The 18,312-nt window shown below is 39.9% G+C and overlaps 1 long non-coding RNA gene across 1 annotated transcript; it reads left to right on the top strand.

Annotated features, from left to right (window-relative positions):
- Positions 1–297: 297 nt before the first annotated feature.
- LOC116970657 lies at positions 298–11,720 on the top strand. Its single transcript, XR_004411239.1, has 4 exons — positions 298–451; positions 1,632–1,637; positions 5,617–5,620; positions 11,707–11,720. It is a non-coding gene; the product is annotated as an uncharacterized LOC116970657 (long non-coding RNA).
- Positions 11,721–18,312: the final 6,592 nt, after the last annotated feature.

The raw sequence follows: 18,312 nt of genomic DNA, 5'->3' as shown, positions 1-18,312 counted from the left end.
ACAGACAAGCAAAAGGGAAAGCATACTGTGATGCCAAATGAAGAGTACGAGCGCCGCGGTTCAAGGTCGGCGACTGGGTACGAATCAGCCGCCCAAACAGACAGCATAAGCTCGCAAGTGCACTCTCCAAGCTGATACAAATTAAAAGGAGATTCGGCGAGAACGCGTACCTCCTCCAAGATTACACCAGATGGAACGCGAGGCGTCTAATTGCAAGTAGACAGGGACAGGAAGAAGATGAATTGGACACTTTTTCTTTCCCAATATCCAGTTAAGACAGTGATTGTGGTCAGCATACAGCAAAGCATACAGCAGAGCAGTCTAATCCCGCTCGACGCTCTCAGCGACAGAAGAGGAGACCTCAGTATCTGCACGATTATCAGCTGTGAAGCCATAAATGTTATTTTCACTGAGCTGTTATTTTGGACTGATTGCATATGGACATATTTGGGTGGATAACTGGACTTATATGACCACCTTCATTTACAAGGAGGGAAAAGTGTTGTGTCCTGGAGTCACCAATAGAGGGCTCTGTCTCGAAATGGATGTTTCCTCAGGGAGGGTCCCTGGGGATCTGTAGGGTTTTAGCAGCAGCCATGTTTGGCTTGTAATAAATACACTTCGGGTTCTGTACACCAAGTGTAGTTTGTGAGTTATTTAGCCCTCGAATACAACAATTGATATCTTGCACGTAGCATCTGCCAGCCGCCACGTTATAGAAAATGCATCGCTGGTGTTTCCTTCACTGTTTGTGGTCATTTTGTTCAGAATCATTAGACTGTGATTACTGGCCCTTTCATCAGTCTACATCTCATTATGGTTTTATCCACCTACAGCACAGGAGTGGATCAATGAAATGATCAATGAAGGACTATGCAGCACGCTGGCGCAGTGGTAGAATTGCTGCCTCGCAGAGCTTACAGTGCCAGAGACCCAGGTACTGTCCGGACGGAGTTTGTACGTTCTCCCCGTGACTGCATATGTTTCCTCCGAGATCTTCGGTTTCCTCCCACAATCTAAAGACGTACATGTTTGTAGGTTAATTGGCTTGGTATAAGTGTAAAATGTCCCTAGTGTGTGTTAGGATAGTGTTAATGTGCGGGGATCGCTGGTCAGTGCGGACCCGGTGGGCCGAAGGGCCTATTTCCACGCTGTAACTCTAAACTAAACTAAACCAAACTAAACTAAAAGACCGGTTATTCTGTCAGTAAAATGGACCTGCCAAGATCTAATGGTTCAGGCATATCCTGAGCAAAGAGATGAAAATTTGGGACAGGACAGTTAGCTAGAACTGCCCATGTTTTACTTGCAGTGAAGGAATGGGTGGGGATAAATGGATCCATTGGATACTGTCCAAAAGCACCAGTCAACCTTCCTTCAAAAACGTTGCCTATTTCCTTCGCTCCATAGATGCTGCCGTAACCGCTGAGTTTCTCCAACAATTTTGTCTACCTTCGATTTTCCAGCATCTGCAGGTCCCTCTTGAACCTTCCTTCAAAACCGATTGAGTAATTTAGGGGCCCTTTATATTTTCAATCTGTCCATTTTACAACAGTTAAGAAAAGGGAAGTTAAAATGAGAACTGAACCAAAGTACAAGAAGCTTTTTTCCAGCTCAAAAGGATATGGCAGATATATGTAAGGAAGAACTGCAGATGCCGGTTAAACTGAAGACAGACACAAAATGCTGGAATACCTCAGCGGGTCAGGCAGCAACTCTGGAGAAAAGGAATAGGTGATGTTTCGGGTCGAGACCCTTCTTCAGACTGAGAGTCAGGAAAAAGGGGAACAAGAGATATAGAGAGTACCAAGGATAAGTTAATGGGGGATATGCACAAAGCAACAATAATCAAGGAAATGCAGAGCCCACACAGGTCTATTGTTGGCTGTGGGATAGGTAATAATCTGTAACACAACCGATACATGACCTTGCCGAGGCCTCAGACTCTACCATAAATATTCATGATCTCTGGCTCATAAGCAAAATACTGCACATGTTCATCATCTGAAACAAACATAGGAAATGCTGGAAATAGTTATCAGGTCACATCAGATCTTTGGAGAGAAAAATAAAGAGTTCAAAGGTGTTTCATTAGATGACAAGTTCTGCATTATTTCTCCACATCGCAATAATGACTGCACTTCAAAAGGAATTCTTGGCTATAAACCACATTGGGACATCTTAAGGCTGTGGAAATAGCTATATTCTCAGTGCACCAGAGTTTGCCACATCTTACTTAATGAGGATATAACAGCCCTGCCACTTGACTAACTCTGACTAACTCTGCTGCAAATGAAGTGTGGAGTTAATCTTATTGGGCCTTCCCCCAGTCTGCTGAGGGATCATTGCTACAATTATTGCTACAATTAAAGTACAATTAGTGCTTTCAAGTTGTAATTCTTCCCCAATTGCAGCAAAATTACCACAGAGGAGAGGGCGAATCCAAGGAGATTACTGATCCATGTGCTTTATGTTCTCACCCCCAGGAATCAAATTCAAACTTCAGAGTATCAATGAAACATGATAGCTGGGCATTTCCCTGCTCTGGTGAAAATCTACTTTGGAGAATTTAGCTCATATCTTCCTCTTTCCAGTACATATTTTCCTTTTTATGAATTTCTAGCATTGTCGGGTTGCTTACTTCAAGCTTGCATATGACCAATACATCACCAGAGCCGAGTGGCAAAATCTGTGGAATAATCCAAGATAGAATCAGCCTCGAATAATTGAGACTGCGTGCCCTGCCAAGCAACTGGTAATTTTCCAAGTAGCATGGCTGTTATACTCTTATTAAAAAAGGGATGTTAAAGCAATATAGCTATTTTCAGCCTCAAGATGTCCCAATGTTCCCTTTGAAGTGCCGTCATTATTCTGATGTAGAGAAATAATGCAGAACGTCATCTAATGTAACAAATTATAGAGTCAAACAACTGTAGATGCTGGTTTATACCAAAGATAGACACAAAGTGCTGGAGTAACTCAACGGGTCGTGCACCATCTCTGGAGGAAAAGGATAGGTGACGTTTCTGGTTGCGACCCTTCCACAGACTTCATTCAGCCATCACCTTGCAATTTCCTCCACAGATGCTGCCTGACCCACTAATTTACTTCAGCACTTTGCGTCTATCTTTAATGTAACAAGCTATTTAACTTTAAGAGAGTGATATAGATGTAAATGCGGAAAAAGTTTAAATCTGTTCATTTTCTGATTATTTTCTAGACTTCCTCTCTCTTGTTTCTTTCATTATTTTCTGGATATAATCCTGTCTTACTGCATTCTTTATATGAAACCTTCAACAGTAAATGATGGTGTATTACGCATCTTTGAGAAAGATGATAGACGAGTGATTTGATGGCCCTTTGCACTTTCTATCTGTCCATCTTAAATCAGGCTGCTCCAGGAGGCCAGAGAAGAGATTGCTGGAACCCTAGTTGAGATTCTTTAATATCACTGGACACTGATGAGGTACTTATTGACTGGAGGATAGCGATCATTATCCTCTTATCAGGAAGGGTAGCAGGGAAAAGTCTGGCAAATCTATACCTGTAGCCTAACAACAATCATAGGGTATTTACTGGAAAATATTCCCTGGGAGAGGGTTAATGACCACTTGGAAAGACAGGGATTAATCAGAGATGGCCAACATGGCTTTGTTATGGCTGATCTTATCTGTCTGACCAATTTGATTTAATTCTTTAAAGATGTAACAAAGTATATTGCTGAGGGCAGGATAGTAGATACAATTTAAATGAACTTTTCTAAGACCTTTGACAAGTCCATCCCAGGAGACCAGCTCGAAAGGTTAGGGCCCATGGAATCCAGAACAAAAATGCAGACTGGATCTAAAGTTAACCTTGCAACAGGACATAGAATGCAATGGTGATGAGTTGCTTTTGCGATTGGATGCCTGTGACTAGTGGTGTCCCACTAGAGTGTACATGAATGACTTGGATGTGGATATAGGAGGCATGATCAGTAGGTTCTCAAATGACATGAAGATTGGGGAACTTTTTCATATTGTATGAGGTAGTCTTAGATTGCATATTGAAGAGCAAGTGAAATAGGCTGAAAAATGCAGATGGATGTCAAATATGATGACATGAATTTTGCAGATGTTAATGAGGCTATAGCATTTCAGGTATTAGGGAGTATTGAAGAACAAAGTTTTGGATTAGGCCCACAGATCCTTGATGGTGGCCATACAGATAGATACTAGTTAGGAAGGCACATGCAATACTGGCCTTCACAAGCTAAGGCATAGAATGGTCAATTCTATTTAATTTTATAAAAACTTTGTCAGATCACAATTGGAGTACTGTGTGCAGTTCTCCTCACCACGCTGGAGGAAGGATGTACTAGATCAGGAGAAGGTACAGAGGAAATTCACTAGAATGTTGCCCAGAATGGATTCAGATTCAGATTCAGATTCAATCTTTATTGTCATCGTGCAGTGTACAGTACAGAGACAATGAAATGCAGTTAGCATCTCACCCAGAAGAGCGAACATAGAATAATGGAACAGTAAAATATATATATGTACAAACAGTAGCACTGTTTGAATGGAGCAGGTCAGTTCATTGAGAAACTCAAGAAACTAAGTCTGATTTTCCTGGAGTTGAGATTAACAGGGGGGCATCGTTGAGGTTAATAATATTAGGCATAAATGGGATAAACGGCAAGAAAAAAATCCCCATATCAGAGATAGATTTAGTTGAAGGAGGGGAAATTTAGAAGGGACATGAGGGAGTTATTTTTTGCCAATGTGCAGTAAGATCCTTGTTGGTCCCTTCCCTGCTCAGGTGAAAATCCACTATAGAGATGGTAGCTCATATCTTCCTGTTTCCAGTATCCATTTACCCTTTTGTGAATTTCCAGCATTGTCCGGTTGCTTATTCCAAGCTTGAATATTTCCAATACATCAACAGAGCCAGGCGGCAAATTCTATGGAATAATCCAAGATAGAATAAACCTCAAACGGCTGCGACTGTGTAACCCACCAAGCAACTGCAATTTTCCCTCCATAATAACTACAGCGGCAAAACATTATTTCAGATATTCATATTCAATGGGCAAACAGTTCCCCAACAACATGGCTTTCCAAAAATGACTAAAATTGGCTGTATAACTTTATTTACTTCATCTGTAACAGTTGACTTTAGATTAATAGACTTGATTGATTGTAAAATGTTGTCTACATTGCAATCACTGCCTTTTCTAATAATTCAGCTTAATCTGATCAGGTTCAAGCCTGACAGTCACTACATATTTTGAAGTGCAATGAGTGACATTTCCAAGTGCCTTCTTCCAACCACCAGAGAAGATTGATAAATTTAATACTTGTGATTGCAGAGATTTATATCTTTCAGACATCGAACAGCCTGAGCAACAGCTAATATGACTCTCTATAAACTGAATAAGGTATGTTCTGTGGAAATAAGGAAAGTCTACAATTATTATGTATTTTAGAGAGCAATTTAAGTCAAATGGAAATGTCAAATACGTTTCAGCTGTTATTTCAATCTGAATGTAAAGAAATGGAGTTGTGAGAAACTAAAATTGTGCTGAAGCAAATGGGGATTGCTGCTGTACAATACTATAGAGCACAAAGTGGAAAGATGAGTAATGGAAGAAAAGTTGCCTTGGAAACGTTAATGTCAAAATTCGAGAATTACCACTGAATTGATCGCGAGGATGTTATTTATGTGCACCCTTTAAACAAAAAGGAAATATAGTAATTTTGAAATGTAACTGTATAATAGTTTCCAAAAAGACAGCAGCAGATTATATTTATAAGAAATAGGTTGCTTGCTCAGGAAATCTTTTTTTGAATTATAATAATATTAGTAGCTACAAAGATGACACTTCGATGATATTCAAATTAAACTTGAGTTTACCATCAGAGCCCTGTTGATGAAAAGATGTTCTGGTTTTGGATGTTTTAAGAGATGTACTGAGTAACAAGAATCCATATTTTAGACCAGTAGGCTTACACTTACTTACCAAAAGAAATCCACCAACAAAATACCATAGTTGACTTATCTCAGCAAAACTGGGATTGTATGTCCAGGCAGTCAACTGTGGAGACTGGATCACTGCAAGTCAAAACATAGTGAGCCACCATTAAACAATGTGTGTAGAAAGGAACTGCAGATGCTGGTTCACACCAAATATAGACACAAAATGCTGGAGTAATTCAGCGGGACAGACAGCAACTTTGGATAGAAGGAATGGGTGACGTTTCGGGTCGAGACCTCTAAAGAAGGATCTCGACCAGAAAAGTCATCCATTCCTTATATCTAGAGATACTGCATGTCCCACTGAGTTACCCCAGCATTTTGTGTCCATCACCATTCAAACAATAATATCTGCAGAACAGTTCTAACAATACCCCAGATGCAAAAACAGGTCAAGATCTTAAAAAATCACAATCTTTGCAATGAAACTCAGGATAGAAAATTGATGCAGCATTGTAAGAAATTAATAAGAAATGACATGTGTTGCATGGCCTCTGGACCTCAAAATGTTTTTCTAATTGATAGAATATGTTTTAAGTATACCTATAGTTATATTGCAGGAGGCAATGGAGGAGGCAGCAATTCCCCATACAGTATTCCTTCCAATCGTGGCCTCCACCACAAAGAAGGAGAAAAGCAGCAATATTAGGCAAACACCTCCACTTTCAAATTCCTCTTGCATATCAATACATTTTCTAGGTCAGTTTGGAGATTCCCAAACACCTAACAACCTTGCAACACCTTATTTCCCTTTTCAGGACAACTAAAAACAAAAACATATAAATGAAAATAAATAGACTGAAACTGATATTACAAATTACTGCAGGGTCTGCATTTTTTTAAAGCAGTGTGCATTCAAATATGTATTTTTGATATGTCACCACTGTTTGCCATGTATAAGCCAGTTGTGGTTGTGTGTCTCTAGTTAAAGCAGTATTTTAAGCATTGGTTTACTAATTACTTTGATACGAGGTCACTAATGCCCATCTGAACAATGTAGTATCTTTAAAAAAGATACCTGGACTTTTGAGTCTGACGAAGGGCCATGATATGTAGGTCACATATTCATGTTCTCCAGAGATGCTGCCTGACCTGTTAAGTTACTCCAGCAATGTATGTCCCACCTGGAGTTTCAAAATGGACTTTTCATTGATGTGGTTGGTTAATAAAGTTCAAATAAACAAAGTGTTTGAAAATATAAAAATAGATAATTCTGAAGGTGTGCTATGGACCAGCAGATCAAAAAAATTAAAAGGACAAGTTATAAACGGAAAACTTGGACAGGTACATGGATAGGAAAGAGGGATATAGGCCAAATGCGAGCAGATGGGACTAGTGTACTGTAGATAGGGCATCTTGGTCAACATGGGCAAGTTTGGCTGAAGGGTGTTCCAACCATGCAGTATGAGTTAATGAGTTTACTGTATAACTTCAAAAATGCTTTAACAATCCTGGTTGTTCTACTGGAACAGTTCATAATCAATTTGTGATCAGAGTTAATAAATATAATGAAATACTGTTTTTTAAGCCAATATACTTGGGATGTTGAATAACTAACTCACATTGTGATCCAGTAATGTATGTAACCGTGAAAGTCCTTTCACTACTTCTAAAACTTTGACATAATTTTCGATGAAAGAATAACAAAACTTCGAAATGTCATACATAGCTTTTAAAATTAAAAAAAAGACCATACAAATTCACACATCAAATGAGATTTTCTTGGCTATCGGTAAGAAAGAATTTCTATTATTCTACATACCATAGTTTAATCTCATTATAAAATCATATTGAAAATGCAAGTTTTATATTCAATTACAATCTTACAAATTGCATAGGTTAAAGGATTCTTAATAAGTAAATATTTAGATTGTAGAACTCGTCAAGCAGAATGTATCAGTGAAAGTAATCATAATAATCCAATCAAGGAAATTGCTCTTATCGTGGTCTAACGTGAAACATTTGAATTAATAGTTCTTTGATGAGGTAGCATCGGACAGCACAGTGGCTTTACACGCACATATTAAATTGGAAAATGTTGCCAGAGATGAAACTTAAAAGGTTTATTAAGTATGGAAGTCCTTTACATTGTTTACATCTGGCCATGAGGTGCTATGTAAGATTGAGTTCCATTGCTTTGCTGTAGGACTGCTGTCTAAAAGAAACATGTTGATCCCACGTCATACTAAAAAATCTCAACTGACTAGTTAGTCTGTGACTTGCATTTTATGATCCATCTACAACAAGTCTAATTGAACAGGTTTAACAGGTTTGGTTGTTTTAACATGTCTTTTCCGACCCAAACCAGATGAGCAGGCATTTAAATATAAACATGGCATTCAACCTGCTCACATAAAGTCCCACAAACATTATGATGATCAGTTAATTTGATTTTGGTGCTGGACATGGAATAAATGGAGGTGGCGCTTTGATGGCAACCTCGCCTACAATCTGTCCGTCTTTTTTGTCTTTTATTTTAATTTTTAGTGTGTTTAAAAAGTATGTGTTAATGTTCTCTGGTTTGTTTTATGTGTGGGCGAGGGTGGGGGGGTCGGGGGAAACTTTTTTTCAATCTCTTACATTGCCGGAGATTATATTGTTTACCGGATTGTATCTTCGGTCGCTCTGCGGTCTAACCTCAAGGAGCTGGCGGCTTTGCTCGGGACTGAATTTGAGCCCCACCATTGGAGCCGATCCCTTGCCTCGGATCGACGCTCCAACTGTGGCCTGTGGACTTTAACATCAAGGAGCTCGCAGTCTCGGGTTGAGACCGACATCGGGAAGCTCCTAAAGCCGCACGACGTTCGACTAGCCCCGACCCGGGGTAGATCGCCCGGTGCGGGGGAGCTAAGATTCCCCCCCGATGCAGGTGCTTGATCGTCTCGACGAGGAGGCCCACCGCTGGCTACGGGAATAAGATCATGCCGTCAACGGGAGGTTAGAGACCCCCGACCGCTGGAGGACAAAGAAGGGAGGGATTGAACTTTCCATCACAGTGAGGAACGTGGAGGAGTCACTGTGGTGGATGTTTATGTTAAAATGTATTTTGTGTTTTCTGTTGCTTTTTATTGGTATGACTGTGTGGCAAATCAAATTCCTCGTATGTTGCAAAACATACTTGGCTAATAAAGTATGATTATGATTATGAGAACAAAGAAGAATTCTGCTGCATTCCTGTGAACTTCATCCATCCATCTGAATATACTTTTTTAATGCCACATGTTAAAGACAGCACCTGCTGTAAAATTTCTACTTGCTGCCTGTAAAAAATTCCCTGTTACTTTGCTCATCATGTCGTGTTCATGGCAAGACTATTGTTCTAGGAGATCTTATCATCCAACTTGTAAACGCAATGTTAGTGGAAATATGCAAATTGAAATAAAGATGAGTGGAGCAGGAAATATGTTGGTTGTCACAACAAATACTTCGACAATTGAACAAGCACGAAAATGGAATTACCTTAGGATGTGTCAACTTGCATGCATTCTTGATTCTTCTAGAGATATCAAAATCTCATGATGTGAGTAATCTGGGCATCTGGGATCAGTTCCTACCTCACCAAATGAATGACAAGTGTAAATCTGATCGCAAAACATTTTACAATATGATTGGGTCAGACTATTATTTGAAATGCATGAAACTGATCATAAATTGATGGTGTTTTAAATTCTTTATAGAGTTGGTTAAACACTTTCCACTGCTGGAGATCTCAAACAAAGGAAATTGAAATTGAAAAGAGATTTAGAGTAAAGGGCCTGTCCCACTTGTGTGTCCTTGGCATGCAAATTCCGTGACCTTGGCACGCGGGGCTCCAAAATTTTGTAGTGAATGAAATCTTTGCGCGCCAACGGCCTGCCGCGTAACTGACGGCCAAAGTGGGACAGGCCCAAGACCCTGACCCTCTCACCTTCAACAGCAGCAGAAGCAGGCAAACGATCGCCGAGTTCAGCCAGGGACTCACGGCCGTTGCGGTCCGGATCCGCCCCCACTTCTACTCCCAGAGCGGGGCCAAGAAAATTGAAGATAGACACAAAATGCTGGAGTAACTCAGCGGGACCGGCAGCATCTCTGGAGAGAAGCAATGGGTGACATTTCGGGTCAAGACCCTTCTTTCAGTCTGACGAAGAGTCTCGACACGAAACATCACCCATTGCTTCTCTCCAGAGATGCTGCCGGTCCCGTTGAGATACTCCTGCATTTTGTGTCCATCTTCAAATGACATCACGCGCTCCAAACGGATGTGCGGGCGAATTAAGTCGCGCGCGACCCTCGCTGGACCGTCACGCCTCAACGCGACCACGAGGTTGTGTAATTAGCGTGCCAAGGACACGTCAGTGGGACGGGTTTAAGGGATCAGGGGGTATGGAATGTACTATCAGAGATAGTGGCTGAACACTGAGGCAGTGCTAAATCTAATCAATAATTTGGATGTGTAGATAAAGGAACAAAAATGTAGAAATACCAGAACTTGGCCGTCATGTAGGATTAGGTCTTCTGCAATCATTAATTTGCATTTAGTTGCAGTGTGGAATTTGCTTTCATTTGTAATTCTATATTTCCTCTACTTTATTCCTAATGACTTTGATTCATTATTTAAGAAAACAAAATTCTATGTGTCACTAAAAGTGCAGTGGGATGAAGCTTCTGTCTGCCAGTCTGATTTGTTGCTCACCCTACCTGTTGGAACAGGCTAATTTACATAAAGCATGCTAGGCCTCATTATATGTTTCTGGAAAGAAATGTAATACATCCCACAGCAGAAATCTGTTGTGGACCTTTATAAATGGCTCATCTCCTTCACCCTGTGTTCCAATGTATTTCAGATTTCAATAACACTGGTTTGGCAGTGCAACAAACATGTGCCAAACTCAGATGACTGCCTCCTACACTAATCATTATCAGGGTCCCATGATTGCCGTGGGAATTTTGGTCGAATCAGTTCCTATCACTTATAGCAGCTGTTTCTGATGCAACCCTGAGCCTCGTCCAGCTTCAATGATAATGCGTGATGTGCAATGTGTCTTATACTTTCCAAGTGCTTAGATGAATTGAAAACAAAGCTCTAATTACTGGGGAGATCAGAATGCTCAAGAATGCCATGGAGAGACAGTGATAAAATACCTTTACCATGTAAAACACTCCAAAATTGTTTTTTGGGCTTTGTATGAAATCTAGGCAAAAACACATGAGGTAAAATAAAGCTCATTATCAGTGGACCAGCACAGCTCTCCAAGAATCATTAATATATCAAACCCTGAAGGCACTTGAAGTGTACCAGGCAATGAAAAGAAACACCTTGAAAACCAACCGGCTGAGCTGTAAAGAGCAGCTGCCAGTAAGTTAATTAAGATGATAGTCAATACTCTGGGCAGAAGGAAGCATTATAATGCAGTGAGGATAGAGATGGCAGCCAAAGCAGCAACTCAATAGGATATCTTATCAAGTGACTACACACTTTGCAAAATCCTGGATGAACAACCCACAGTTCTGAATCAAGACACTCTTGAAATTGCTGCCAGCATTGGGCCAATCATTATGAAACAAAGAAACAAATCAAACATATTAAATGTGGGGAAGAAACAACAGCAGTAACTTACATCAATGGTGCATTAACAGGAAAAGACTGCTCCAGTCCACACAGAATCAGGAGGAAAATCAAGTGAGATTTCTGTCAGTCAGGAATCAATCCAGTTGCATATGATAACCTATGATCCATTCTCCACTTATCAAAAGGAACTTTAGACAATCAACCACATAATTTAATATTATCCTATGTGCAAAGCCATCAGAGATTAAAGGCGTGGTATTTCAGAACACTGTGATTTCAGCACGGTGTATCTTGGTGCCGTCTCATGCTGACACCAGGCTCATCATTACCAACTACCTGACCCAGTACACTCTATACCCCTCCTCTTCAAAACAGTTTGCAGGATCAATATGAAGGCACTAATTTATATTTGGATGCATTGTAAAAGTGGGACATAGAGACACCCTCGCTCCTTGCTCTGCCAACATGAGGAGATTGCCCAGGCAAATCATCTCCTAACTCCAATCTAATGAAGAAGACAGCCTGAGTGGGAAAGTAAACACAAGAGACTGCAGATGCTGGAGGCCTGCATAGAACACGAAGGTCAGGTAGCAACTCTGGAGGACATATGACCTAAGATATAGGAGCTGAATTGGGACATTCAGCTCATCAAGTCTGCTCAATGCACATGGATAGGTGAGGTTTTAGATTAAGATCTCTTCAGGTCAAACGAGAAGGTTAGGTTAAATAAGCTTCTTTATGAAGAGCACATGCTTCAGGCCAACCTAAATTTCTCCACTGATTCCCACTAGTTAGGCCGTGTGAATTGGAGCTGGTTTAGCATTCCATAATGTTTGAGCAAGGTGGAATCCCCCTCTTCCTTTGGGTGGTGCATTGCTTGGAGGAATTATAACAGGTAATGATGATGACTAGCCTACGTCTGCTCAAATGGATGGTAATACTTTGTACAATGTTGTTGAGAGAAACATTCATTCAGGATCTTTATAGTTGGTGTGTGACAAAACAATGAACATTTATTCTAGGATTCCAGTGCGCAATAGTGAATGGACTATTCATTCACATGTGAAACACAGAGTACGTCAAAATATTTGCTGGAAAATGTTTTGGACAAATTTGCCTCTAGGATGATTTGACAGCTGCAGCTTAGTATTGAACATTTAAAAATCTAAATTAGAACCAAAATAGACAAATATCAAGTTCCATCAATTATAAAACATTTAGAGATATCCAGAGGCCATTTAACAATTGCTGCTTGTCATTTATCATGAATTTATTCCACTGCTGCATCTATTTTCTATCTTGAGTTACTGTACATTGGAAAGATTCAGAAGTGAGCTATTCGTTGTGAATTTTCAAGTCATTGATCTGTTTTGGAATCAACAATACTCTTAGAATTATTCTGGGGACTTTGTTGTTTAATAGTGTTCAGTATACAGTATGTTGACTTGCAGTGATCCAGTCTCCACAGCTGACTTCCTGTACATATGATCTCAGTATTGCTGAGATCAGGCCATCGTGGTATCTTGTTGGTGGATTTCCATTGGAAAGTCAGACTAAAGCTTACCATAATGTGGTCTGAAATATGGATTCTAGCTACTCAGCACGTCTCTTAAAACATCCAAAAACTTTTATTACTGAGCATTAACTTTCCTCGGTCGTGGTATCAAATACCTAACTCAGATAAATGAATACAGATCACATAATTATTGATACCAGATTTAAGCGCATTTGAAGGATACATGTTGTGTGAGCAAAATAAGTCTAACTGCCTGTCATTTTCCATAGAAAGCAAAAGGAAATGTTCAATACTAAGCTGCATCTGTCAAAGCACCAAAGAGGCCAATCCACTCTGCACGCTTTCTAGCAGGTATTTTGATGTACTCTGTGTTCACATGTGAATGAACAGTTTATTCTGCAACGTACACCTGGAACCACGAGAATGAATGTCCACTGTCTTTGCCACATACTAACTACAAAGATCCTGAATGAATGTTTCTCCCAACAGCGTTGTAGCAAAAATATTATCCACCCATTTGAACAGATGCAGGCTGGTAATCATCATCATTATCAAATAAACTAAAAATTCAGTGACTATAATCTCCAATTTTGGTCAATTAAAAAAACATGACTTTCACTTCTAAAGGGTTTGAAAAATTCTTGCAAAAATGAAAAAATTAATGTTAACGAGAGCCCAGAGATATGAAAAAAATGATTTGAGGAAGAGAATTTGTTTTAATTAAAGAAAAATCATGAAGAGTCGTGATATCATTTTTAAGATTTTACGATTAATGCAATCGATTTTCCAGTACATACAGTTAGGTAGACAGAAATAACTGGAGTAACTCAGCATCTCTGGAGTAAAGGAATAGGAAATGTCACCTATTCCTTTACTCCAGAGATGGTGCCTGACAGGTACAGGTTCGGTGATGGGTACAAGTTAGACAAATAAGAAACATGATGATTCCTGAGGCATGGAATTGAATCTACCCTGAAATTGTTGGCCTGATGTTGCTGACTGATAGCTAGCATTTCCAAAAAGAGCCACTGGCTATCATCTGTTCATGGCTAAGCATGTCTTGGACTGCTGCTGGTGCATGGTGAAATGATGCTCTATCTGACTGATTGATCAGTTAGTCTGGGCAGGTGTGGTCCACAAGTGGAAAATCCAGACAGCATGTCAGGTCCAGGGAAAACAGTTTAGTATAGAGATAAAAATGGAATAACATAGAACAAATATATTAGTGATCGCTGGTCGGAGTGGGCTCGGTGGGCTGAAGGGCTTGTTTCCACGCTGTATCTCTAGACTAAACTAAACTAAATATAGAGTTACAGCATGGAAAAAGGCCCTTCAGCCCACCTTGTCCATGCCGACCATCAATCACCAATATATTTGTTCTATGTTATTCCATTTTTTTATCCCACACATTAGGAGCAATTTAAAAAAAATTTTTTTTTTTTTTAATATTTTTTATTGGAGATAGGTACATAACCTATTACATCATTACAGTCTTACATTTTTAAACTGATAATATTGTCAATTATTATTACATTGTCTCCAATACCTTTTGCCTTTTTTTAAAAAAACTAGATAGAACTAAAGAGATAGATGAAGTAAAGAAAGAAAAGAAAGAGAAGAAAAACAAAAACAAAAAAAAAAAAACAAAAAAAAAGGAAAAAGATAGTTAAAGAAGAATGGAAAAATTTATTAAAATAAAAAACTTCATTCGAGATATATTCGTACATTTCAAAGTATAGCATTTCATCCATTCTTTAGCCCGAGTGCTAGTCAGGAGCAATTTACAGAAGCCAATAAACCCACAAACTGAATGTCTTTGGGAGGAAACCAGGGCACCCGGAGAAAGGTCACGTGGTCACAGGGAGAACATAGAAAGTTTGCACGTACAGCACCCATAGTCAGGATCGAACCCAGGTGAGGCAGCACCACTGTGCCACCCAAACTGATTATGAGTCAGTCACAGTCTGTCACATAAGAATGGATAATATTAACATGAGTGTAAGGTCTGTGCAACCGTTCAAAATATTTCTGTCTTGCCTTGGGATACTTATTTTGATTAATAGTCAGATTGCCCTTAATCTTCCATACATATCTTAATCTTCCATACATATCTATCATATGGTTCAATGATGGGGAATTTGAAGTCTTCCACTATCTTTGTAATTTATGTATCTTTTTATTAGAATGTGGAAAACAAGTATTAATTTAAAGTTGTCACTTTTATAGGGATTGGCTTGATCTATTGATCTATTGATCTACTTCCAGTGGTCCAACAGTGCGAGGGTGCAGGGAATTTCAGAAGGAGTATGTTGGAAAGAAAGGATCTGAAAGGTTGCCCGCAGTTATTTTTTCATGAACGGGTTTCCTTTGTTGATAGTTTCAATTACTTAATATTTCTTGTATCTGAGAGAGTAAATGCTGAGACATTCTACAGTATATCATTATCCAGTGGAATGTTTTGTTTGAAAATGGGGTCCACCCTGGATTGCTGGGCTATGCAGCATTTGGCACACTGCAGATATTGTTTGCTTACATTGGTTAGCCTCCATTATAAAGCTGCATCATATGATCCATTAGGAATGTTTGAATTTAGTTTATTATCACGTGTACCGAGATACAGTGAAAAGCTTTGCTGCATACAGTGTTAGCACAGGCACTGGTTGTAGACCTATCAAATCACCAAATCATTGTAGCATGGAAGGAGACCATTCATCCCATTAATCCTCCGGTGTTTGTCTGCAAGCATTATCCAGTCTCCAGCCAGTCCCTTTTCCCAGCTCGGCTCCAGTTTGGTGTTTTTTCTTTCTCGTATTTACCTGTTAACTGACATAATGAATGGTGTGACTTAAAAATTCATTTTTGCTATATTTAAACTGTTTTTTGTTGTCCAAAGATTCAAAGAGCCATTGTCTCTCGCACATTATGATCCATCTTCTTACTTTCCAATCATTATAGCGAAACACAAAGAAAGATTGTGCCAGCAGCGTGTTCGTTATTTCTACTTTTTTCTTTTTTGGTGGGGAGGGGTAAGGGGGAAACTGCTTTTGGACGCCTTCTTTACAGAGAGGCGACTTTTTCCATGTCGCCTCCCTCGCAGCCTAACACCATGGATTGGAGCGGCCTTTCCTGGAGTCGGGCCCGAAGCATCGGCAGCAGGCGCAGCGTGGACTTTCCATCGCGGAGCGGGCGAACCCTTGCCGGGGGTCGCCAGAGAGCAGTGCTCCGATCGCTGGCCTGGTGTCGTTGACATAATGGTACTGTGTTCTGCGGAGCTTCTAGCCGTGGGCGTGGAGTGGACTTATCAACCGGAGCCTGGGATCCCTCGCCGGGGATCGCCAGAGAAGATCCCCGACTGCCGGCCTGCGGCCTATAACATCCTGAAGCCGCGGACTCCAGTAGGAAAGTGCCGATTCGGGACCTCCAAGCAGCGGACTGTGTTCCACCGCGTGTACATCGGGCCGTCTTTAGCGGTGACTGCAGAGGGTCATCGGCCCCGACCACGGGGGAATAAAGGAGGAGGATTGGCTGAACTTTGTTGCCTTCCACCACAGTGAAGAATGCAGTGGTGGATGTTTGTGTTACATTTTATTGTGTATTGTGTGTTCTTTTTAAGTGTATCGCTGCTGCAAATTCATTTCACTGCATGTGATGTGCATGTGACAAATAAAATTGACTTTGACTTTGAAGAGTACACTAGCTCTAGACAGGGCAGTTTCAGCATTCTGGATTCAACTGTAAGTTCAGATAGTGATTCTATTTTTCTCATCCAGACCTCAATATTCGCTTCTACTACCGTTTCGTCTAGGATTACCATCCTCTTTATCATTAAACTTTCTTGCTTTCACCCTGTTATTTTGTTCTTTGGGAGAACAAAGTGGAACCATTGTGGACTATATCAAATACTTTTGTAACTTTGTCAGCATCCTACATTTCTTGTCCAGGCAATGAATTGGTGCCTCTGCATCAGATTTCTATGCCTGTGGCTTGTGACATTCTTCTCCCCCTGAGTGATGACTGAACTCTTCTTACAATAAAAAATGAATTGGTGTTGTTAATTCCCCTTCCACAGTTATAATTGTTTGGCTGAGCAGATTTAAAGATGCCATATTTTCTCTGAAGGCATACTCACCTCAAATGTATCGCAAAGCTTTCCCCCAAATGTTAGTTATACTGTAATTTCATACCAAAAATTAATTGACCTGTATTATAATGGCCTTGTTTGCTGTTTTCAATTGTCTATCAGAAACGTTTTATTTAACTTTTAGTCAATATTCAAAAATGTGCCTAAACATTACATTAGGTTTTCCCTAAAGCAGTAACTTAAAATCAAAATTGCTTGCCTGTGTATAGTGAAACAAGTTATTGAAGGGAATTTAAACTTTTATTCTTGGGTTTCTGTTGTTTGTTTCTCACAAACATTAAAAAATAAATATTTTTTTCTGGATTGTGTGCCTAGATAACAGATTCGCCAGGTTTCTTGTATTATTAATAAGAATCAGAAACCAACAGAGCCAGCATCTTCATGTTCATGTTCTTGACTTATCTTTTGGAAGTTTCACCCACACATTTCTGGTTGTATACCACAATTATTTTAGTCATAGACTGACGGATAGTATAATTGGGCTGCAGAAGGTCAAATGGTACTCGGGTCATTTCAAATTGATGCAAAATCGTAGAGAAGGCATACTTTGTTTTATTAGATGAAGGCCCTTAAATGCCATCCACGATAAACACACAATGATTTAGGAATATACAGTTGCTTAAATATACTTCTTGCATCAATTATCTGTAGAATTGCTAGTCAGCATTGTGAATAAGATTGATACCCATTTTTAATGGGTTGAACTGGATAGCAAATGTTCCCACTTAGCTTTGGGAATATTTCACCAACACCCTCTGTCAGATTCTCAAAATGGGATCTGCCAGCTCAAACCAATGATGGCTAGAAATTAAAATAAGCTTTTCAGTAAACTGAGCCAAGGGGCATGGTCTATGAAATATCTGAAGCCAAGATTAGATTTCCAGTTTTGACCTAGTGGAACGGTGACAACAGCAAGATCCACATCTGTCTGACTGTGCAGAGTACAAGCAGGCATAGGTTCAGCATTTAATCTGGGCAAGCTTCAGGCACAGACAGTGCCCAGTACAGATCTTAATGGGCTGTGGTACCACATTTCCTGGAACAAATCCCAGGATTTTCAAAATGTCATCAAGAAGTTAAGGAACTGGGACT

This window comes from Amblyraja radiata, chromosome 3 (genome assembly GCF_010909765.2).
Source record: "Amblyraja radiata isolate CabotCenter1 chromosome 3, sAmbRad1.1.pri, whole genome shotgun sequence".
In the NCBI taxonomy this organism is placed as follows: Eukaryota; Metazoa; Chordata; class Chondrichthyes; order Rajiformes; family Rajidae; genus Amblyraja; species Amblyraja radiata.
Note: the sequence above shows the minus strand (reverse complement) of the source record. Positions and strands in the feature narration are given on the sequence as shown.